The 22,028-nt window shown below is 42.2% G+C and overlaps 1 protein-coding gene across 3 annotated transcripts in view; it reads left to right on the top strand.

Annotated features, from left to right (window-relative positions):
* Nucleotides 1–22,028, top strand: part of RUNX1 (RUNX family transcription factor 1) — a 175,891-nt gene that overhangs the window by 57,217 nt on the left and 96,646 nt on the right. The window lies entirely within an intron of this gene.

Below are 22,028 nucleotides of genomic sequence, written 5' to 3'. Positions count from 1 at the left end.
TTAAAACAAACTTGGTTGTTTAAGAAAGATAAGTCAGGTCTGGGGCCTATACATCATTCTAACATTTAATCTGTTTCTAAGCTCTCTTGCGTTAGTACAGATTCTATTTCCATTTACGATCGTGAACATCTGTGCCACAGGAGACAAGTTTGCTACCAAGCACTACTGTTAGATTTTGCGCCAGCAACTTCCATTGCTTCATGTGGTTTGTATTTTGTTATTTAAACAGTTAACGATGTTTTTGGTCTCTCTTCCAGAAAAGTTTAAATTTAGCCAAGATAAGCGCTAATAGGAAACATATTAAGGAAATGATAGAACTCTTTCTCAGAAACCATTCTAGGTAAATGTCACATGTTTATAAATAAACAACCAGAGGAATACACACACACACACACACACACACACACACACACACACACACATATATTCATTTCCCCCCTTCCAATTTATCCTGAGTGAAGATGAACCAAGACTACCAGTTATGTAAATCAAAGAGGCGTACCATTTAAGTGTACCCATATTTCAATAGCATTGCCTGGCTTCTATTACAGTAATTCAAAGCCTTTCCATGGTCAGATAGGATATACAGATAAAGCAACAACCTTAGAATGGCTATAAACTTTCATGATTCAAGGCATGCAGTAAACCAAATAGTCATAACTTTGACTGTCTCATTGTAAGGAGCACAACAGCTTAGTATTTCTGGGTGCAAGCCAATTCCTTTCAAAAAGAAGGAGAAGGAAAAGGAGTAGTTTAATTTAATTTTTCCATTGAGTTCAGCTAAGGGTAGTTTGAATGCTACTTTTCTTCAATGTGCTAGCTCAAGAGTGCCCTCAAAATCTCCTGAGGTACAACTCCCCTCATCCTTGGCCATTGGCCAAGCCAGCTGATGGCAGCTGGAAGGTAACAATGGCAACACATTGGCTACCCCAGTAAGCAATCTGCACATCAGTACCATGTTTGTTGCTGTATTACCATCAGCAGCAGGACGAGACACCAGATCCATATCCACTGTTTGATGGGAAGATGGAAACAAGATAGTTACTTGTCACAACATGGCAAGCCAAAACCTTACGCTTGTTTTCACTTTTGTTTTTTTCAGTATTTACATCATTTCAGGATTGAATAGGTACCTCATTATAAACCAAGGTGAGAATGTTTTCTTTGGGCCCAGGGTTGCATTTCCTAATGGAAAGTTGTAAGAGGGTTGCATTCCAGGAATGGGCAGGGCTAGGGATGCCAGAATTCCTAAGAAAACAGAAACAGGAGCATGTACATCCCATATCCAGAACAGAAATCAGTCCAGGGAATTCTGTTACTACTTTCCATATGCAAACACATTTTGTGTTTTTATATTGTAAACCACTCTGTGATCCCTGGAGGAAAGGCAGCATAGAAAATTAATTAATAAATAATTTGGGTAAATGGTGGAGTTTTGCCATAGTGGATAGCTAGATGAATAGTGTAGCTTTTGTTAGAGGATGAACTGCACCAGAATGGAAACAGTCCAGAATAAAGTGATGCGATTAATACAGGGCAGAACGGAAAATGATGTCTTCTTGCATTCCTAGTACAGGGTCAGACCCACTCATGCATGCATGCACACACACACACACACACACACACACACACAGCTATTTCCCATGGAGAAAGAAGTATATAGTTAATTCTACTCATGTTTCACTTTCCATTTTTGTCACTGACATTTTTTAAATTTTCAAGGGAAATCTCTTTGACTTCCTTTAACTATTCTGACTATTCAAAAGTAAAATAAAACTCAGTAATCCCAGCAGAAGGATGCAAATAAACTAAACTCTAAGCTCTGACTTGCAACTATTCAGAGCCTCAAAAATCAAAATGCAATTGCATCCCAAAAATTGCATACATGCGGTTGCTGAATGCATGGACAAATGTTTGCATATTTGCAAGGAACACAAGTCTGCTGAGATATTTCCCCCTCTGCTTGGATCTTTTAAGAGCTTATATTCATGCAGAGGATGGAGCCATAATTGTATACTTTGTACAACATCAAAGTCCCATTTCCCTTCTGCTGCACAATAGAGAATTCAGAAGTGACCCAGAGAGTTGAATCAAATCTTGCTGCAAGGCACATCTAACCCATGGGCTGGGGGTTCACCACTTCTGTTATAAGCATTTTAAAAGGGACCAATATGTAAGGTATATATGTCAAAAGCTATGCATATTTTTGCTTCAGAGAAGAGGGTCCTGTTTGCCATATTCCATTGGTCTAGATTCTGTGGGTTTTTAAAAGAGAAAATAATCACAACAAGCTATCTTAAAAGTCATTGGGTTTTTTTCACAATTGAATCCTGCACATATCCAAGAGTGGGCCTTGTTAAATCTTGCCTTTGGCTGAAATCTGAAATAGTGCTTTTTATGAGCATCAGAAGTTGGAGAGCCAAGTGTGATTCCAGAGGGATATTTTAAGATTATCTTATGATCCATCATTCCAAATACAACCAGTGATCTACAAGAGGCTCCATAAATCTCCAGTTTCTGTAGTGGAGAGCACAAGACCTCACCTCTCCCTGCCTGGGAACAGGAGTAGCTCCCATATCCAAAACTTCATTTGCATGTACTGTATGCAGCCCTTCATTTTCCCCTTGACCTTGAGACAAGGGCAATTCTCAAGGCTAATGGGATGAGGGAGCATCCAGGCTCCATCTGTGCCTTCCTGAAGAACAGGGCATTCTCCTTAGACATGAATGTGTAGCATGGGTCCAAGAGATCTGGTCACAGTGAGAAGAACACAATCTCTCAGGAGCAGCCATGAACATGCTTCAAACCCTAGCAGCCAATTCTAACAGCATCTATTAAGAATATTGCTTAGGGAGGAAGGGCAGAATGGTGCATGAAAGAAGATTAATATTCCAACTGCCCTAGGCACCTACTTTCAACTAGGCCTCTGATCTCCTCATGAGTATTGCAGCATCATGGGTGATCATATGGGTGATGAGGGGCAAAGGAATATTGTCAACATTCCATTTTAAATGGCTTTTGAACCCGGGGGGGCTCTGATTGACAGGTGGCTCTGAGCAGCCAATCAAATGAGTGCTGTTATCACCTTTTGGAAGTTGGAAGATGGGGTTATAACAGCACTAATGACTGACAGCAGTAGCTGACAGCTTCGTGGGACTGTGCCACTTACCTCCTTCCAGCTGAGTTGCTACTGCATACCTGTCACAGGAGGTATGGTAAGGTCAATGAGGTGCAAACGCACTGACAGGAGCAGTGTATTGGCTCTGCCAGTGCATTTGCACTGTGCAGCCTCTCTGCAGCCACCCCCCTCATGCTCTCTGCCCATTATGCAGCGGCGAATCAGGTAAAGACTGCAGCTGCACTGCACTGACTGCTACTGACCGCCAGAATTGCCCAACTCCCCTGGTAGTTAACAAGCTTTCCACAACTTGTGCATTGTGATTTAGTGGGAGCCTTGTGGTCTGTCTGCCTATAAGAAGCAGGAGCTGAGTGAACTGCAGATTTTTAAAGAGGCAAGTAGGAGATAAGCCAGAACTGTACCCCAGGGCCAAAAAGCTTGCAGGACAATAATGCACTGATGGTGGGCTGTGTTTGACTTGGTGGATCTGAGTTAAGGCCTGAGAGTCAAAGAAAGTAGACCACAAACTATATACAGAGGCCGAAACAAATAACTTGAGAAAATTGACCTAAAGCAGAACTGTTATATAGGAAAGCTGAATCCAAAGATGGGAGCAAAAAAACCAAAAGCCCAAACTGGGAGAGATGCAGCTCAAGCAGCTTCTGCCAAAACAGCCTCGCTAAGTCCTGGTATCAAACCTGAATCCTAGAAAATTTGATTTTGTAAAAGGGTTTGTCAAAATTTATAACTTTTTGTGCTATAACGTGGCACCCTCACTATTTCACACACATAAATTTTCTTAATATGATTTTTTCCCCAGAGCCACGTGTTTGATTATGTTGAACAAATATGGCAGATAATTAAGAATTGTTTTCTGAGAATCAGACCACTCATTTTTCCTTTTAAGGCCGAAGGAAGAAGCATACATTTAATTAGAAGTGAGATTCCACCAGATAATGCCAAAAAAAGGAACATGACTAAAGTAAAGAGCACGCAAGCACACACAAATGCACACTAACCACCCTGTCTTTGATTTAAAATACTATCATCAAAAATAGACTAACAAAGACTCTTCTCAAATAGCAGCTATCAGAAAGGAATATACAAAATAGCACAATATACAAAACACAAATGCTAAAATAGCACATGGTATACACCTAGCACTGTCTATTCCTGTCATGCTTATGTGTAGAAGATAGTGGTAAAAATTTGCATATGCCATACCCTCCATATACCGTTATTAACCCCTTGAAATGAATGAAGTCCAGTTCCACTAATATATACTTTATAAGGTAGGTTTCCTTTTTAAAAACTGGGCATCAAAGACCCTGGCTTATATGGCAGAGTGATAATTCTTTCAGTTGTTTTTAGTACAGCTCTGAAATACTGAATTTACATTCACCTGAGAGATTCATAATACCATATACAATAGAAGCCTACAATAAAACCTCTGAGATTTGCATCCCCGCCCCCCTGGAAAATGCATTATCTTTTATTGCCTGATGAAATGTCACATGGCAAGCTCTTGGCTAGTAAGAAACCTGGAACATTTGAGTGGAATTTGCATAGAGTCTCCCAACAGCCATTTGCTATCATCTCAGCGAATGTAGAAAACACTGGATGCCTTTGTGCGTTTTTTCATTGGAAAGCAGAAGTTCTGAGGACTGCAATAACTGACAGTAATGCTTCTTACCAGATCTCATAGAGTAAGCTTGTAAAATAGGGATCATTCTCTGTGCCTGGAAATATTTGTTCTTGTGCATAATAGATGTTGCTCAGACACCAGTAGGAAAGAGTGATTGGGTACAGGAGACCAGGAAACATGCCTGCTCCATTCAAATCAATAAGACATTTCCATTGACTTAGGTAGGAGGGCTGCAATTTAACTGGGGGTGGGGGCAGCTCACAAATGTTTTTCCACTCTGAGCTGCACTCCAGTTGGCAGCAGTAGGAAACAGACTGAATTACTAAACTACTGTGTTGAATAGGCATATACACTGCCTTCTTTTTCTTCTGATCTGTCCCATATCTCAGTTCTTTGTCTGTGTTAAGAGTCTGGCTAGCCGGGATGAGGGATATTCAAGTGAAGGCCCATATCTGGTGACTTTGAATTCCATAAGAGCTGTATACAAAGCAACTGACCATTGAGGGCAAATCTGCCCCCACCCACCTCATTCCAATGCTGTAATTAGATCCACTTCTTAATGATGATTTTGTTTAATTCCTATGCATATTGTGGATAAAGTTCTCTGTGGTGCATGAATTCACACCGCTTTCCTCAAGTTTCAGTAATTATGTATACAGCGTTGAACAAAGTCAACGGTATAATGACTGAGAACATCTATTGAAAGGCATCCTGTCCCTATGACCTGTTTTTCAGGAAGTGTTGAGTTTGGTGCCGGTAGGTTTACTGTAGAGTGACTTATTTTTCTCCTGTAGAATGTAATCCTGGAGGTTGTCAGTACGCCTTTCAACTGATGTCAGCAACTGGGCTCAATAAGTGGTTCTGACCCAACTGGGCTAGGTGACTGGAGCACTTTCAGAGACCTTCCAATCCTGGAAAGCAGGTCCCAGTGCACTGGACCCACAACTGTGCATTGTGAGCACCACTCATGCAGAATTTAAATAACGTGGAAGCTAGCTGTGAAGCATAACTCCTTTTATTTCTAATAGCTACTACAAACTAAAGAACCACCGGTTTGCATGAGTGTTATATCTCCCACTCAGCCATCTAGTCACTACATTGATAAGACTCTCTCCACACACAGTCAGGCAGTCAGGCAGGAGCGGAAGAGTAGAAGAGCAGTTTCCACCCCCTCCTTTCTCAAAACATCAGATCAGGAGATTCTAGCAATGGGAGGGTGAAAATATCAACAGGGATATGCACGGAAACTGTGTGTATCTTCTGTGTGTATTTCAGTGAGTAATCACTGCATGCATACTTGTTGAAAAGTCATCCCGACAGGACCCATTGGTTATGGGTTTTTAGGAAGTTTTTTAGACTTGTAGAAAAATCATCCTGGTGGAAATGGGCCTGATACAGCATTTTTTCTTACCCATACCTATAATGTACAGTTTCTAATTTCAAGACCTTGAGGGGGAAGGCAGTATAATAATAAACAGTGAACGGAAGTCTGGCACAGTAATAATTCTCCCCAACAGCACTTTGATCTGGAAGAAATAAATGTCTAGAGTGAGATTTTCTATTCTGTTGCAGTCTGTTCAAAGAAGCCTTCTATGAAAGTCTCAAAAAGGGTTTACGGGCAGTTCTACACTACTGTTGTAGAACTGCCCATAAAAAGCAATACTTGGTTATGGTGCCATTTTCTACCCTGACAGCTGTCTGTCAGTTTGGCCTATATCGGCCACTGCGAGGGCCTAACACAGACCTCCAGCTGTAATCAATGAAACACCAAACTGTGTTAGTAACTAAACAGCAGAATCCCATTTAACAATGGATCGTTTATCTGACACTTCACTCCGAGTGCCTGCCTCTGCACCTTTTCAGCAGTTGTGTCAGAAAATCAATCAATGACTTCAGCAAAATCTTGATACTTTCTCTCATCTGCAGGGGGCATTAATTATTGATAGTTGTTCCCTTCTCTCTCTTTTTTATCTCCAGACTTCCCCTAGTCCTAACCTAAACACCTCACAGAGTATGCATTTACTGAAGCTGCCAAGAGTCTCCCGGTTATCTTTCTTCTAAAGCTTAAATACGTCATGGTATCTGCTGAACACATAAAGTTCTCAAGCCAAAGCTTGAAATCGGGACAAATCGATTTATTATATGCATTTATGTCTCATCCTAACAGAGTGTATGTTAAAACACTGTATTGCACAATATTAAAAACAGTTTAAAACAAATTAAAACTACAAAAAGCACATTCCCAACTACTGTTCCTTCATTGGCCAATGAATGGGGACAGGTTGGTCTCCACTTTGCCCTGATGTTCTTCTTCCTATGGGGCAGGGGAAGAATCCGTCCAGTGGCCCATATGATATGTCCAGTGGCCCATATGATGCTTATATCCTACTACTCTCTGGGGGTCCACAGCTCCATGGTCATGAGTGGCCAGAGGTGGGAAAAAGGTCATTTGCTTGACAATGCTCCTCCTCATTTTTTTCATACCCATTTCTTTCCCTCATTGTTTCATAACTACAAGAGGACCACAGAGAGGAATGCTGATTGAAAGGCCTGTCCTGGGTGTCTATAGGGAGAGAGAGAGGGAGAAGCAGTAGTGGTTGGCGCCTTGTGCTGATAGGAAATGTATTGCCAAGCCTACCGTTGGATATATAAATACTAGCAACATACTATAAATAATAATGCAATATTTTATTTCAACTAAAGCTGCAGATAACTCTAAAAGAGTTTCGAACAACAGCACCCTTCAGATTCCTTTCCTTTTATAGGTGAATATTTTTAGTGCCTTCAGCGCGAAACTCCTGAACTGAGCATGATGCATCTAGTCATCCAGCCCAATCAACAGCCGAATCACAACTTCATGTCAGTGCAATACATTGTTAACTGATATGTCAGAAAATCAATTAATTACTTTTAAGTAGCAGTTAAGAGTATCTACACAATACTGCCAGTTGAATTATTAAAGAAAGTAAGGTTGAGTTTTCTCCCAAACTGAAACCTTGTCCTCGAAGAAAGTGCAAAACGTTGCTTCTGCCCTGGAGCCTAATCAACATTATTGGATAGGCTACAGAGGCAGAAAGAGTGGTGTTGGAGAGTGTGGCATCAGAACGAGGACAGGCTGCGTGATGGGGTGGGGAGAGAGGGGGGAGGGCTTGATGGACACTCAACCCAGATGCAGAGTTTGGAAAGGGAAACTTTTCTCCCTCAGCCAAAAGGCAACCTCCAAATGAGTATAGCCATTCCACTGAGGAGGACTGTTAGTTCACTGGCAGAGCATATGCTTTGCACTGGAACAGTCCCAGATTCAGTTGAAGGTGAAGTAAAGGTAAAGGGACCCCTGACCATTAGGTCCAATCACAGACAACTCTGGGGTAGCAGTGCTCATCTCGCTTTATTGGCCAGGGGAGCCGGCGTACAGCTTCCAGGTCATGTGGCCAGCATGACTAAGCTGCTTCTGGCGAACCAGAGCAGCGCACAGAAACGCCGTTTACCTTCCCGCCGGAGTGGTACCTATTTATCTACTTGCACTTTGATGTGCTTTCAAACTGCTAGGTTGGCAGGAGTAGGGACCAAGCAACGGGAGCTCACGCCGTCATGGGGATTCGAACCACCAACCTTCTGATTGGCAAGCCCTAGGCTCTGTGGTTTAACCCACACCACCACCCACGTCCCATCAGTTGAAGGTATGTCCCGATAAACCAATGTGTCACTGGCTGCATTAAGAAGAGAATAAGAGCCCTGTCAGATTGGACCAAAAGCCTACCTGGTCCTGTTCACCATCCTGATGCCCATGAGAAGCTCACAAGCAGGACATGGGCACAGTAGCCCTCTGCCACTCATGTTCCCCAGCAGCTAATATTCAGAGACCTACTGCCTCTGATACTGGAAGTGCTTTACAACAATCACAACTAGCAGCCACTGATGACTTCCTCCAATGGCTGTCCGAGTTGGCAGCAGTGGTAACGGTGATGTTTTGTGATATATTTTGGGATTACAATGTTCATAATTTTAAAAAAATGTTATTATGGGGCTATTATGTTGTTTTGTAGGGCAGCTGGTGGGGAAAGGTCTTAAAAAAGCAAGTAAAATCAATGAATGTGGTGGTGGTGGGGAGATACCAGCTGGCAGTTTAGGCCAAAACAAAGGTACGCAGTAACAGTGCAGCTCATGTAGCTGCATCAAGAGAGCTGTAGGTAGGATCGTCACATCTTATAACCTTCATGGGGATTTCCCATAAATTTGGTGTTGTGTAAAGGAACCTTTACAAGCTTATAAAGTGAATTGTTCTATAGCTAGATGAAAAGGGCATGTGCTGCTTCATATTTCAGCTACACTATTCGAAGCAGCTGACCACAATTCCAGACTCGTTCATACACCCAAAGCAAAGTGGATTTCTGTTCATTTGTTTACACTATGGCTTTTTAATAGGCTTGTCCTTGGTGTGCGGCTTTATATTTTAATGTTAGGTGTCTTCGACAATCACTTGGAAAGGTGGGATGCAAATATTATAAATGAACGGAGAACTGGCATAACAGCCTGGATTGCTGTGAGTCTCTCCAGGCATCCTTTTTATTGTGTATTCATGGTAAATTGTGTATTCATGATGCTACTGAGGCAGTCGTATGTGTTTCTACTTTAAAAACTGTTTGCACCTGCAAAAGTTTTGGGGCAATCATACTGCTTCATTACCATCAAGTGCATATCCCATAATTTCATGCTGAAATCCCTTAACTTTTCATACCACAAGTGTTCTGCTGAATTTTTGTCCCACTTTTGATGTGTGATAGCCCCTCGAGACAGCAATAATGTGCCAGCACTGGAGGAAGCATTGCAGAACAAACCAAAGCAGAATAAATCCACTGTCATAGAATCATAGAATCATAGAATCATAGAATCATAGAATCATAGAGTTGGAAGAGACCACAAGGGCCATCGAGTCCAACCCCCTGCCAAGCAGGAAACACCATCAGAGCACTCCTGACATATGGTTGTCAAGCCTCTGCTTAAAGACCTCCAAAGTAGGAGACTCCACCACACTCCTTGGCAGCAAATTCCACTGTCGAACAGCTCTTACTGTCAGGAAGTTCTTCCTAATGTTTAGGTGGAATCTTCTTTCTTGTAGTTTGGATCCATTGCTCCGTGTCCGCTTCTCTGGAGCAGCAGAAAACAACCTTTCTCCCTCCTCTATGTGACATCCTTTTATATATTTGAACATGGCTATCATATCACCCCTTAACCTCCTCTTCTCCAGGCTAAACATGCCCAGCTCCCTTAGCCGTTCCTCATAAGGCATCGTTTCCAGGCCTTTGACCATTTTGGTTGCCCTCCTCTGGACACGTTCCAGTTTGTCAGTGTCCTTCTTGAACTGTGGTGCCCAGAACTGGACACAGTACTCCAGGTGAGGTCTGACCAGAGCAGAATACAGTGGCACTATTACTTCCCTTGATCTAGATGCTATACTCCTATTGATGCAGCCCAGAATTGCATTGGCTTTTTTAGCTGCCGCGTCACACTGTTGGCTCATGTCAAGTTTGTGGTCAACCAAGACTCCTAGATCCTTTTCACATGTACTGCTCTCAAGCCAGGTGTCCCCCATCTTGTATTTGTGCCTCTCATTTTTTTTGCCCAAGTGCAATACTTTACATTTCTCCCTGTTAAAATTCATCTTGTTTGTTTTGGCCCAGTTCTCTAATTTGTCAAGGTCGTTTTGAAGTGTGATCCTGTCCTCTGGGGTGTTAGCCACCCCTCCCAGTTTGGTGTCATCTGCAAATTTGATCAGGATACCCTTGAGTCCATCATCCAAGTCATTGATAAAGATGTTGAATAAGACCGGGCCCAAGACAGAACCCTGTGGCACCCCACTAGTCACTCTTTTCCAGGATGAAGAGGAACCATTGATGAGCACCCTTTGGGTTCGGTCAGTCAGCCAGTTACAAATCCACTGAGTGGTAGCATAGTCAAGACCACATTTTACCAGCTTCTTTACAAGAATATCATGGGGCACCTTGTCAAATGCCTTGCTGAAATCAAGGTAGGCTACATCCACTGCGTTCCCTTCATCTACCAGGCTTGTAATTCTGTCAAAAAACGAGATCAGGTTAGTCTGACATGACTTATTTTTCAGAAATCCATGCTGACTATTGGTGATCACAGCATTCCTTTCTAGGTGCTCACAGACTGTTTGCTTAATGATCTGCTCCAGAATCTTCCCTGGTATTGATGTCAGACTGACTGGGCGGTAATTATTTGGGTCCTCTCTTTTCCCCTTTTTGAAAATAGGGACAACATTTGCCCTCCTCTGTCAATGCACTACATGTTGCAGAATACACCCACCATAAAGTATCAATCTGGGGGGGGTCTTACTCTGTTGACAGCAACAGCCCATTACCAGATAGCAAGGTTGTGCAGAGTTGGGCTGTTAATGGCAGAAATTTTTGTTGTTGTTTATAGTCCCTTGGCAGTGAAACAAAACAAGGCAGAGATGTGGTGGGGGTAGTAGTGTGGGTGCTGATGATTTCCACAATATTATCACCTTAGTTATGCTTCGTTTCTATAGGAATGGAATACAGTGGTACCTCGGTTTAAGAACAATCTGATTTAAGAATGATTTGGTTTACGAACTCCGCAAAACCGGAAATAGTGTCTTGGTTTGAGAACTTTACCTCAGTCTAAGAATGGAATCTGAATGGTGGAAGGGCACTGGCGGCAGGAGGCCTCGTTAGGGAAAGCACACCTCGGTTTAAGAACGGTTTCAGTTTAAGAACAGACTTCCGGAATGGACTAAGTTCGTAAACAGAGATAACACTGTACTGCTATTTGAGCTACTGTTTGATAATCTGAGTTCTGTGGGAACAGATCGCACTGTTCCCTACTGCTGTGGCTGATGTGAGTCACCAGCATGTGTGGGACAGGCAGAGCTTACTCATTTTAACTGAGGCCCTTAGATATAGCAAATAAATGGAAGAGAGGGCTGTAATAAGGGCTTCGCAGTGCTTACCTTGTTTGTTTGTTTGTTTGTTTGTTACATTTATATCTCACATTTCCTCCAAGGAGCTTAAGGTGGCATGCATGCTTCTCCTCCCCATTTTATCCTCACAACATCATGTGAAGTATGCTAGGCTGAGAGCAAGTGACTGGCTGAAAATCACCCAATGAGCTTTATGGCTAATTGGAGTCTGAACCCTGGCCTTCCAGCAACAAATAATGACAAATTCACCTAGAATAAGGGTATGAAGGGCAAGCGGCAACCCAGTCAATGGGTAAGGTATAAATAATATAATTATTATTTTTATTATAACCTTTGGAAGTCTGTGCATATGAAGTACATCTCAAAAAAGGACATGGTGTACTCCTGGCCTTATTCAATGAGATTTTTGTGCACTGACTTCATATTCTTGCATATGCATTCTCAAAATATATGCTTGAAATTGAAAGACCATGATAGGGGAAACTAGAGAAAGCACACACAAAAAATCTTATAGGATCTCTGAATTCCAAATCCCACATTTAAGTAGAAGGCCTGCCTAGTTATCTCAAAGATAATAGCATAGCCCTGAGGAAAACTTTGTCTTGGTTTTACCAGATGGGTTATTATTGCACCTTTGCTGAACCACAGGGTCTGAAAACCCAGGAAACACCTTGCTATATAGTTGCAAAAACTTTTGCCCCAGGCCTCAATAACCCTTTCTGTTACAGTTAAATAACATTGCAACATAAGATTATGCAACTCATATAAAGATAGCGGAGGATGTGTGTGGTATCATGCATGCCACCTCCTTTCCCTTTCCCTCCCATACTTTTTCCTGGGGAAGTGAAGAATATTTCTTGCAAAGATGTTTTTCTTTTCTTCCCTTAATGCAGGGGAGAAAGAAACTAAAAATCCAGGAGGCAAAATAATGCAACATTTTCTTTACCAGGAAGGAAGGCAGTAATGGAAAAATGGCACGGGTTGTGCATAGCAAGTGTGTACAGGAGCATAGAAAGCTGCCTTATGCCTGGTCAGGCTAGTGGTCCATTGTCTACACCAGGGGCTTCCAAACTGTGGTCCATGACTTTTGTTCAGGTGGCCTGCAGCATGTCTGCATGAAATATTCCTGTTAATTTTTATGGTCTTTTAATTGTATTTTGGAATGCAAAGCATAAGAAATAAAAGAAGTGATAGACACAATTAAAAATGATACAGTATCTAGCACAGGACACTACATTTGCTACTACAGGCAGAAAAATCATTAAGTGGTCCACCAAGACTATCAGCGATTTTCAAGTGGTCCATGTGAAGGAAAGGTTTGGGAACCACTAGTCTACATTGATTGCCAATGGCTCCACAGGGTACCAGGGAGAGGCCTTTCATATCATCTGCTCTATGAGTGGGCTTTTCTCAACTGAAGATAACAAGGATTGAATACTGTGCTCTACTATTGAACTATGGTCCTTCCCCCAAACATATGAAATTGCCTAGAAAATGGTTGGGGAATCAGTGGCCCTCCAGATGTTGTGGTTGTTGTTGTTTAGTCGTTTAGTAATGTCCGACTCTTCGTGACCCCATGGACCAGAGCACGCCAGGCACTCCTGTCTTCCACTGCCTCCTGCAGCTTGGTCAAACTCATGTTCGTAGCTTCGAGAACACGGTCCAACCATCTCGTCCTCTGTTGTCCCCTTCTCCTTGTGCCCTCAATCTTTCCCAGCATCAGGGTCTTTTCCAGATGTTGGTGGACTACAATTCCCATCATCTTCTCTTTTTTTTGCATTTTAAAATTTTATTAATTTTAAATTCCCATCATCTTCAACCATCTTCTTCCAAATCTTCCAAAGTGAGATTTTGAATCAGGCTTCCTTGTTCATAACATACATTCTTAGGCACCGCATTATTGCAGTAACCATCTAGCTGGAGCTGACAGAGGTTGGAATTCAACATCTGGAAGGTTATAGATTTCCCACCCCTAATCTACAGTAAGCAATGGTCTGACTCAGAATAAGGTAGCTTCCTGAGGAAGCACATATTATTCTGAAATGGGTCACCAACTGGTCCAGTTCTGCCAGTCCCAGTTAGCAATGCGGCAGCTGTAACTGCTAGGACTAATTGAAATTTCCAAGACGTCTTCAGTGGGAGCCCAAAATAAAACACACTGCAGTAGTCTAGTCTAGATGCAACCTGAGCAGGGATCTAACTATGACTTTAAGAATTCATCTTAATTGCTTTGTGGATCCAGCTGTTAAGAAGCTGTTATGCTCATAGGTTTTCAATGAAAATGTGCAGAATTGCATGAAGGACCATAGCCCCATAGATTTCAAGTTCAGAGGTATCCACTATGTGAAAGTCTATTTTACCTATTTTACCTATTTTCATTGGCCTCAAAAATTCACTATCAGCATTCTTTATGTGGTTCACCTGTTCAGGCTAAAAAGCATATCATTCAAAAATGCATCCAGTCTTGAGATTGATAAGAGCTGAAGGGATAATGAGGCAACCACTGAAAAATGACAATCCTGCTTTCTATCAATGTAAGACGCTAAGTTTCCCAAAGAAAATAACTCAAAAATAGCACATTAACTTATCCAAAGTGTGTATCTTTACTTTAACCAACCAAAGTGAAACCTCTCACAATTAAGCCTTTCCACTCTAATTGGCCAATGGACAGTGGGGTGGGGGGAATCATTTGAGTAGCTAAATAAAAATTACTAGTCTATAAATGCCTGAGGCAAAAAAAGAAGTGAAGTCTCTTGTGAGTTTGGTTAGTGAAAAACAACACACTAAGCATGACTGCATGCCATTTTTCAATTTGCTTGTGTTAAATAAAGATCTCTGGGGTAGCACAAGAGGGAAGGGGGAAAGAGAGAGAGCTGCCTTCTCCTTCTTTAGTTTTTGTTGGTCGTTTGCTGTGTCTGGCAACCCTGCTTGGCTCTCATCCTACTGAAGGTGACCATGAATCATGGACAGTTTGGCATGCCATCCCCTCTATCCTGGGCCATGTATCTGATGAGGAAAAACAGAGCAATGACGGGCATCTTTGGTAAATGCTTATTTGTTTTTTTCCTATGGGATGTGTTTGTTAAAAGAAAATTCTCTGTTGCTATATAATAATGGGGACTGGCTGATCTGGTGAATGGCTTTCAGTTAGCGGAACTGCTAAAGAAAACTAGCTCTGCATTTATTAACAACTAGAATATTTTGAAAGATTTCCTAAAATTACAAGTTCAAGTTGTTTGCCTTTGGGGAACCCCATTGTGATGGTTTCTGCTGTTAATTCTAAATAGATTAAAGATATTGATCCCATTCAAAGTACTGAATGATTGCAATTCTGGTTCCCTTGTCATGACATATGTATTTAGAAATCTGTTATGTCTTAAATTTGAGGCCATGCATGTGCTAATGACCAATGCTAATGACACTAAAGGCTGCAATCCTTGGCATACGTTCCTGAAAGCAAAGCCCATTGAAAGCAATAAGGCTTACTTCTGAGTATATGTGCATAGGTTTGCACTGTAAGGCTGAGAGTCAAGTCCATTGAACTTATTTGGCTTTACTTCTTACTAAACATGTATAGTGTGAACTTAGTATTAGGTCCCGGTGAAAGTAATAGCATAAGAGAACATTGCAGATGCTCTACAGTGCTTCTGTGGGTGAATATATAGATATAGATAAATAGATATATAAAATTCTTAGAAATACAGTACATATACACTTATAATAAACATTATAAGAACAAAAGGTGAGTTATGACCTATGGCTGTTTCATTTACATTTCAATTGATAAATATTATTCTGGATCAATAGCTCAGAATTCTCAATTTCAAATGGTTCTTTTGATAGATATCAGGAAAAACTGAAACTGCAGGGCATTATTTGTGTAATACTTAAAACAACAGCTGGAATTTGGTCAGTTTGTTCTGCTTTGTTGAAGTTCAGTTTTGTGATCCTAATACTTACCGTAATTTGCAGGCTACGTTCTAAAATCCTTCTCATTCATATTTTTACACCATGCAAACAAAATGAGTGCCAGATTTAGGTTGCAACTAAAACGTTGCCATTTTTGAAGCTGAAAAGTGTGTTTACAACCTAGATTAAGCAAAAATGCGCTTGAACTGAGGCTAATTTATAACCCTGGCTTAAGCATATTGTACAGAAGTCAGGCTGATGGGAATAAAAGGAGCTTATTTTAAATATTTTGCTTTTCAGCCCTGTTTTGTTTGTAATACCTTAAACTTATTTAGAATCATGATGGAAATCCCAGTTGGAGATTCCATCGAACGATGCGTTAGCCTGGCCAAGACCCAGAGCCAATTCATTTGGCTGCTTCTGCTTTTCTTCACTGAAGAGCGATAATAGTTGCTTTGTGGCAAATACATGCAGAAGATCCAACGCCAGACTTCCCAGACCTGTTTGCAAGACCATTCCCCACCTAACTTCATGCAAGCATTCTGGTTCTCTTCCTTACTTTAATACAAGTCAGGAGCAACCCTGTTAAGGACAATACCCACAGTACAGAGAACAATGCAACTGGTTCTTCAGACGCCCCATATAACTATGGAACTGAGTTTAAGAATGACTGTCCATATCATGTGTGGCATACTGGTTTTCAAACTCAGAAGCATGTTTTAAAGGTGTGTGATGTTGTGCGGAAGCCTTTTACAAAGAAAGCCAGTTTAAATTCCCACTGGGCATGCTCAGGTCCCTGGACAACATTGGTAAGTCTCTGCCGGGTAATACCTTAATTTATTTGATAGTTTATTAGGACCAGCTCATTATTTTATGAAACTGTGGTTGGTTGCATGCTACTATAGGTTTAAGTGGTTGCCCCCTCCACAATGGACCAAACTACACAGGGCTGTCTCTGGATTTTGTGGAGAATAACACAAAAGATCCACTTGAATCAGGGAACAGACGTTGTATCTACCCATCAGGCTCTCTATCAATGTTAGGAAGCAAATGCACTGAATGATAAGAAGGTAGCAATGGTTCATTTACGCTCCTCTCTAAAAGACTGGAGTTTCACTTCCTCAGAGAAATTGAGATTCCCGTCTCTTATTCATAGGAGACTCTATCTCTTCCTTCACTTTCATGCACATAGATCACAGCTTTGACAGATGGGGATAGAAGATTAGACCCGAATGTTGCAATTCTACTACCATCAAAGTCAAGGAAGGTTTGTTGTGGGCTTGTGCAAAGCCAGGTTTAAACTGAGAGTGCCCACTTGGACACTCAGTCCTTCTAGTTTCAAGTCAGCTTTCAATCACACACTTCTGGGGTAACAGGCCTGTAATACAGACTACCAGTGCCCAGTATGGAAACTGTTCTGGTCAATCTAAATTACTGCAGAGATGAGAGATCCATAAAGAGCAATTAAAATATGTTCTCAAACATCCCAAGACATAAAGAACAGAGCATCATTGACTTGAATGACTGATGAGGGCCAAGCTAGACATGGCTTTCATTATGTGGTAAATAACCACGTCTGGAACTTAAAAAATAATAATGTAATACTAATCTTGGGGCCTAATTCTCATTGGAAACAGAGTATACAGGGAGGGGAGGTTTAACCCTTCTCTGCCCACATCAGATGACACATACATACCCCTAGAGTCAGCCAAAGGACTTTCATACACTGGATTTTAAAGTGTCTAACCACATAGTAGAACCCCCTCCTGATACAGTGGTACCTCGGGTTAAGAACTTAATTCGTTCTGGAGGTCCATTCTTAACCTGAAACTGTTCTTAACCTGAAGCACCACTTTAGCTAATGGGGCCTCCCACTGCCACTGCACCACCGCTGCGCGATTTCTGTTCTCATCCTGAAGCAAAGTTCTTAACCCAAGGTACTATTTCTCGGTTAGTGGAGTCTGTAACCTGAAGCATCTGTAACCTGAGGTAACTCTGTGTTGGTCTCCAACTCTCATCAGCCCCAACCAGAATGGTCAAGGATTATGGGAGTTGTAGTTCAACATATAGAAAGTCACATTTTCTCCATACTCACAGTGGAACTTTCATTATCTTAGCCCTGGTTATATGAAATGGTTCTTAAATAGTCCAATGTCTCATAGCCTATTTCTCCAAATGGCTGATTTTAACACCAGCTCTGTAGGGGATCCAAAGGGATGTGAGCAACAGAAAAATACTACAGGTAAAATAAAAATGAAAAGGGAATGGAATGGAATTACCTGTACTCTATCACTAATCAAGATTAATTAAAAGTAAGACTCATGGAAATGAATGGAACTGTTATATAGGCATGCTTAGGATCCATGTGCTACAGAGCAGTTTCTCAAGTATAGCTTGTACTCAGATCTGGTGTCAGCTTTTTTCTGTGGGAGATTTGTGTAAGCCAATTGAAATGTATGGAGGTCTTAGTGGATTGCACCTTAGTAATGTTTACAGTACATTTAACATTTATTTGTGAGCATGTATACTCGCTTCCTTCTGTGACTGAAAAGCAATTCTTTCAAAAAGCCTTCCATGAAACCACAAATATTGTAAAGGAATATGGGTGGGGAACTCATCTCTGTGTTGGGTTATTGAACGACTGGAAATATCCATCAGGTTCACATCCAATGGCGGGTAGACGCAGAGCCAAAAGTGGTCAGAGTCTGTAGGGTGACATAGGTAGCTCTCCATCTCTCTCTTCATCCTAATCCTCTCTTTGTGTCACACACTCCATATCCCTTCCCTGCATCCCATGTGTATGCATGCTGCCTCAAATATCTCCATCCATTATAGCTTTTCCCAGTTTCCCCTCGTCCATTAACATAGATCTCAAATTACTGTTCACTTGTGGAAAACCTTTCATGACACATTCCAATTTCTCCTACCCCTTTCTTCTCTCCCTCCTGACATCTCCATAGCTTACTGCAAGCCTTACCCAGTACCAGGCATGTCACATATTCATTCATTCATTCATTCTCTCTTTCTCTCTCTCTCTCTCTCTCTCTCTCTCTCTCTCTCTCTCTCTCGCGCACACACACACACACACACACACACTTCCTCCAAATCCTGTTGCATATACACCACTACTGTCAAACAGATGAAGCTGATCCATACAGGGAAACGGCTATTAAATATGACTAGCCAAAGATACATCATTTGAGCCAGCAGCAGCAGAGTGGCTGGGTAGTCAGTTGCAGGTGAAATGTTAAGTGGAAGAGAAACAGTTTATGAGATTAACTTGTGGCTTTGACTGTGGCTGCGATGATGCATTAGTGGCGTCGACCGTGGTTAATGTGGATTTTGGTACGGCTTTTGTGCCCTTTCTCTGATGTAGTCAGTTGATGTTGTGGGGAAGATATTGCAAATAAGGCTATTTGCAATAAACGTGGCTCCTTCTAAGGATCAGTCTAAGATTGTACCTGTTGTGCCTCATAAAGAGGACATGAAAGGTTTGTCTGGAGAAAGAGGGAGGGGGAGAGTGAATTAATGGGGGTGAGTATGAGAGAGAGTCAGAGAATATGGTGTGTGTGTTTGTGAGAGGGAGGGAGGGAGAAAGAGGGAGAGAGGTGGGGAGAGAATGGGATGTTTGATTTGGCCTGACCCACTTTGATCAGGCAGCATCCAACCACTTTTCCCCAAAGGAATTCAGCTGTGGATCCCCCACTTCTGGCTTGAACAGCATGACACCAACCCTTGGGGTTGGTTGGTTGGCTGGTTCCTTCCTTCCTTCCTTCCTTCCTGTCATAAACCAGAATGTACAAAACTCAATTTTATGTCAGAAATTCAAAGGGTGGGTGGGTGGGTGGGTGTGGCAGGAATGAGAAGACCTGCCCAGGTGGGAGAAGAAAGGGCTGCTTTTGATTTTAAAAAATGGCAAGTGAATGATGCACACACCTGTATATCACATCCCATTTAGGTTGTATGCAGGAAGTGATTCCACTGAAATGCATTGTGTGAGAGGGGATATGGAACAGTGTGTGTGTGTGTGTGTGTGTGTGTGTGTGTGTGTGTAGGGTGGGTGGATGAATGGATAGGTAGGTAGGTAGGTAGGTAGATGATAGATAGATAGATATAGATAGATATAGATAGATAGATGATAGACCTCAGTGGATGCTGCAGTCATCAAGTGATGGACATGTTTTGTGAACCAGGCCCCAAGAGTTGAGTAATGAAGAGGTAAAAAGCTAAATGATTTCATGTGTGAACCACCAGCCCTATGACTATATGAAACTGAATTGTAGCTCTGTGTCGCTGAGGCCCAATGGGCCATATGCTCTCAGTACCTTTCACTTCTCTCAAATACCACAGTTGCAGTGGGAATGCATTCTTGTATGTAATGTGTTCTGACTATGGCATAACAGTTATGATAGTTCAGGACCTCAGAGCTTGCCAGCATGCCCCCTTCTCCATGGTCTTCTTACACCAGTGTCATAAACAGAAAGATCTAACAGCAAAGATTTAGGAGCAGGCTGTAAAAGTGTTGGAATAACTGATCCATCCTAACAATAAAATCCTAAAGCAGCCTTCAAATTTTTCTGCCGTTGGGGAAAGCCTTCGCTGCACATCTGCCACAGAGCCCCAGCACCTTGCAGAAGATTCTGCATCATGTTCTAGAGTAGAATCAAGGGCACATGCACTTTGAGGAATGAACTAAACCTTGCACCACAGTAATCTGAGAGGGTACCTTGTTGTTTCCCTGCGGATCAAAGGGGTGAGAAATGCTTCTCAGCCATTACTGGTTGAACCCTTGATAATGATCCAGAAACATCCTCCCAACCGTGCATGTGGGATCAGTGGAACAACTGTTCAAAACCTCCAAGAAGGGGGAAATGTCACTAAGAGGATGCTTTACTTTTTCTCCCTTTGTCTTCTCATTTTCTCATTTTCAAGGGATAAGTTACTTTGCTGCTTCTGTAAAGTATACCCAATGCCACACGCCATTTTAATGGCATTAAGGACCCCATTCTGTGCAACACATCCCTTGGTGGTATTGGCAGACCAGAACAGGGCTTCCATTACAATCGTGTTCTCTTTTTTGACTTTTCTTTGCCACATGCCCTATTTGTTGGTCTCTCATGTTTCCAAAGGCTTGTCTTAACTTTGTTACCTAAAAGCTGGATGCTTTGTATCCGAGTAATCTTCTGTGACAGAAAGATTCCTTAATGGCTCGGAGATTTTAGCTGTGGTTTCTTCTCCGCTGTAATAAAACAGAGACTGAGAGCCGGGTAGGAGGCTAAGGAGCCGCGGCAGCAAAGGCAAAGTGTTCGGGCAATGAGTTGCAATTTGCTCTTCCTCTCTCTGAAAAGGAAAACACTCAACTCCTCCAAATCTTCATGATAGATGGCGATAGTTTCTTGCATTGAAAACAACAGCAAAAAGTGCTGCCCTTCAGAGGCATTGTTTTACTTTGGGAGGTCGTGTCCTCTATCAATCCGGAAGTGGCTTTTCTGACTTTTTTCCCCTGCAGACTTCTATGACTTTCTCCTCTTCCGCTTTCTGCGCATGAACCAAGTGGAAATGTACATGCAAATGTGGTCAGGGCCAAACTACACCTCCGATTCCATGTTCCAAAGACCTACCTTTCTCGTGTGTAGGTTATGGTTGTTATTGTGATCATTATTATTATTAAGCTTGGAGGAGAGCGGTTCTTCTGTGCAGACAACAGAAGGGATGGAGACTTACCTCTTCACTGTATCACCAAGATCGGGATGGAGAACGCCCCTCTCCCAGCCCCTATGATGATCTTTCGGAGGGAAAAGGTCCCCATTGGCGGCCATGAGCTGCTGCTTTCTGTGGTTTGCGTCTTTAAAATGGAAGGCGAGGGCAGGTTGATTCCACGCGCGAACCCAAACGCAAGAGCTGCGGGTCTTTTCTGTAGCTGCGCTTCTCCTTCACAGTTTTGAGATAGAATTAATGGGTGTAAATTTCTATTCTACCTGTGTGAGTTAGACTCGGGTAAGTGGAGCTTAGGATGGGGGGGGAAACAACCGTGCAAGAGGCTGCTTCCTGCCTTTGGGGTCAACTCCTTGGTTGAGAAATTGGGATTTTGATGGGCTTCCTCCCCACCCGCCTGCCCCCAATTCCGGCGTTCTTCAGCGCCGAACCCCGATGCAAGCAACTGGGACGCGCTTCTCAGGAAGCCTATCCTATCCATGTTTACTCAGAAGGAAATCCCACTGATTTCAATGGGGTTTGCTCCCAGCTAAGTGTGCATAGGGGTGCAGCCTTATTTGAGCAAGAGGGGATAGAGATAAACCCCATTGCATTCGCTGGGACCTATTCCTGAGTCGACATGCATAGGATCGGACTGAGGATCTGCCTAGCTAACTTAGCATTCCTAAGGACAGCCT

The sequence above is a fragment of the Podarcis vaucheri genome (genome assembly GCF_965113315.1).
Source record: "Podarcis vaucheri genome assembly, chromosome: 4".
Taxonomy (NCBI): Eukaryota; Metazoa; Chordata; class Lepidosauria; order Squamata; family Lacertidae; genus Podarcis; species Podarcis vaucheri.
This window is presented reverse-complemented; position numbering and strand designations above follow the sequence as displayed.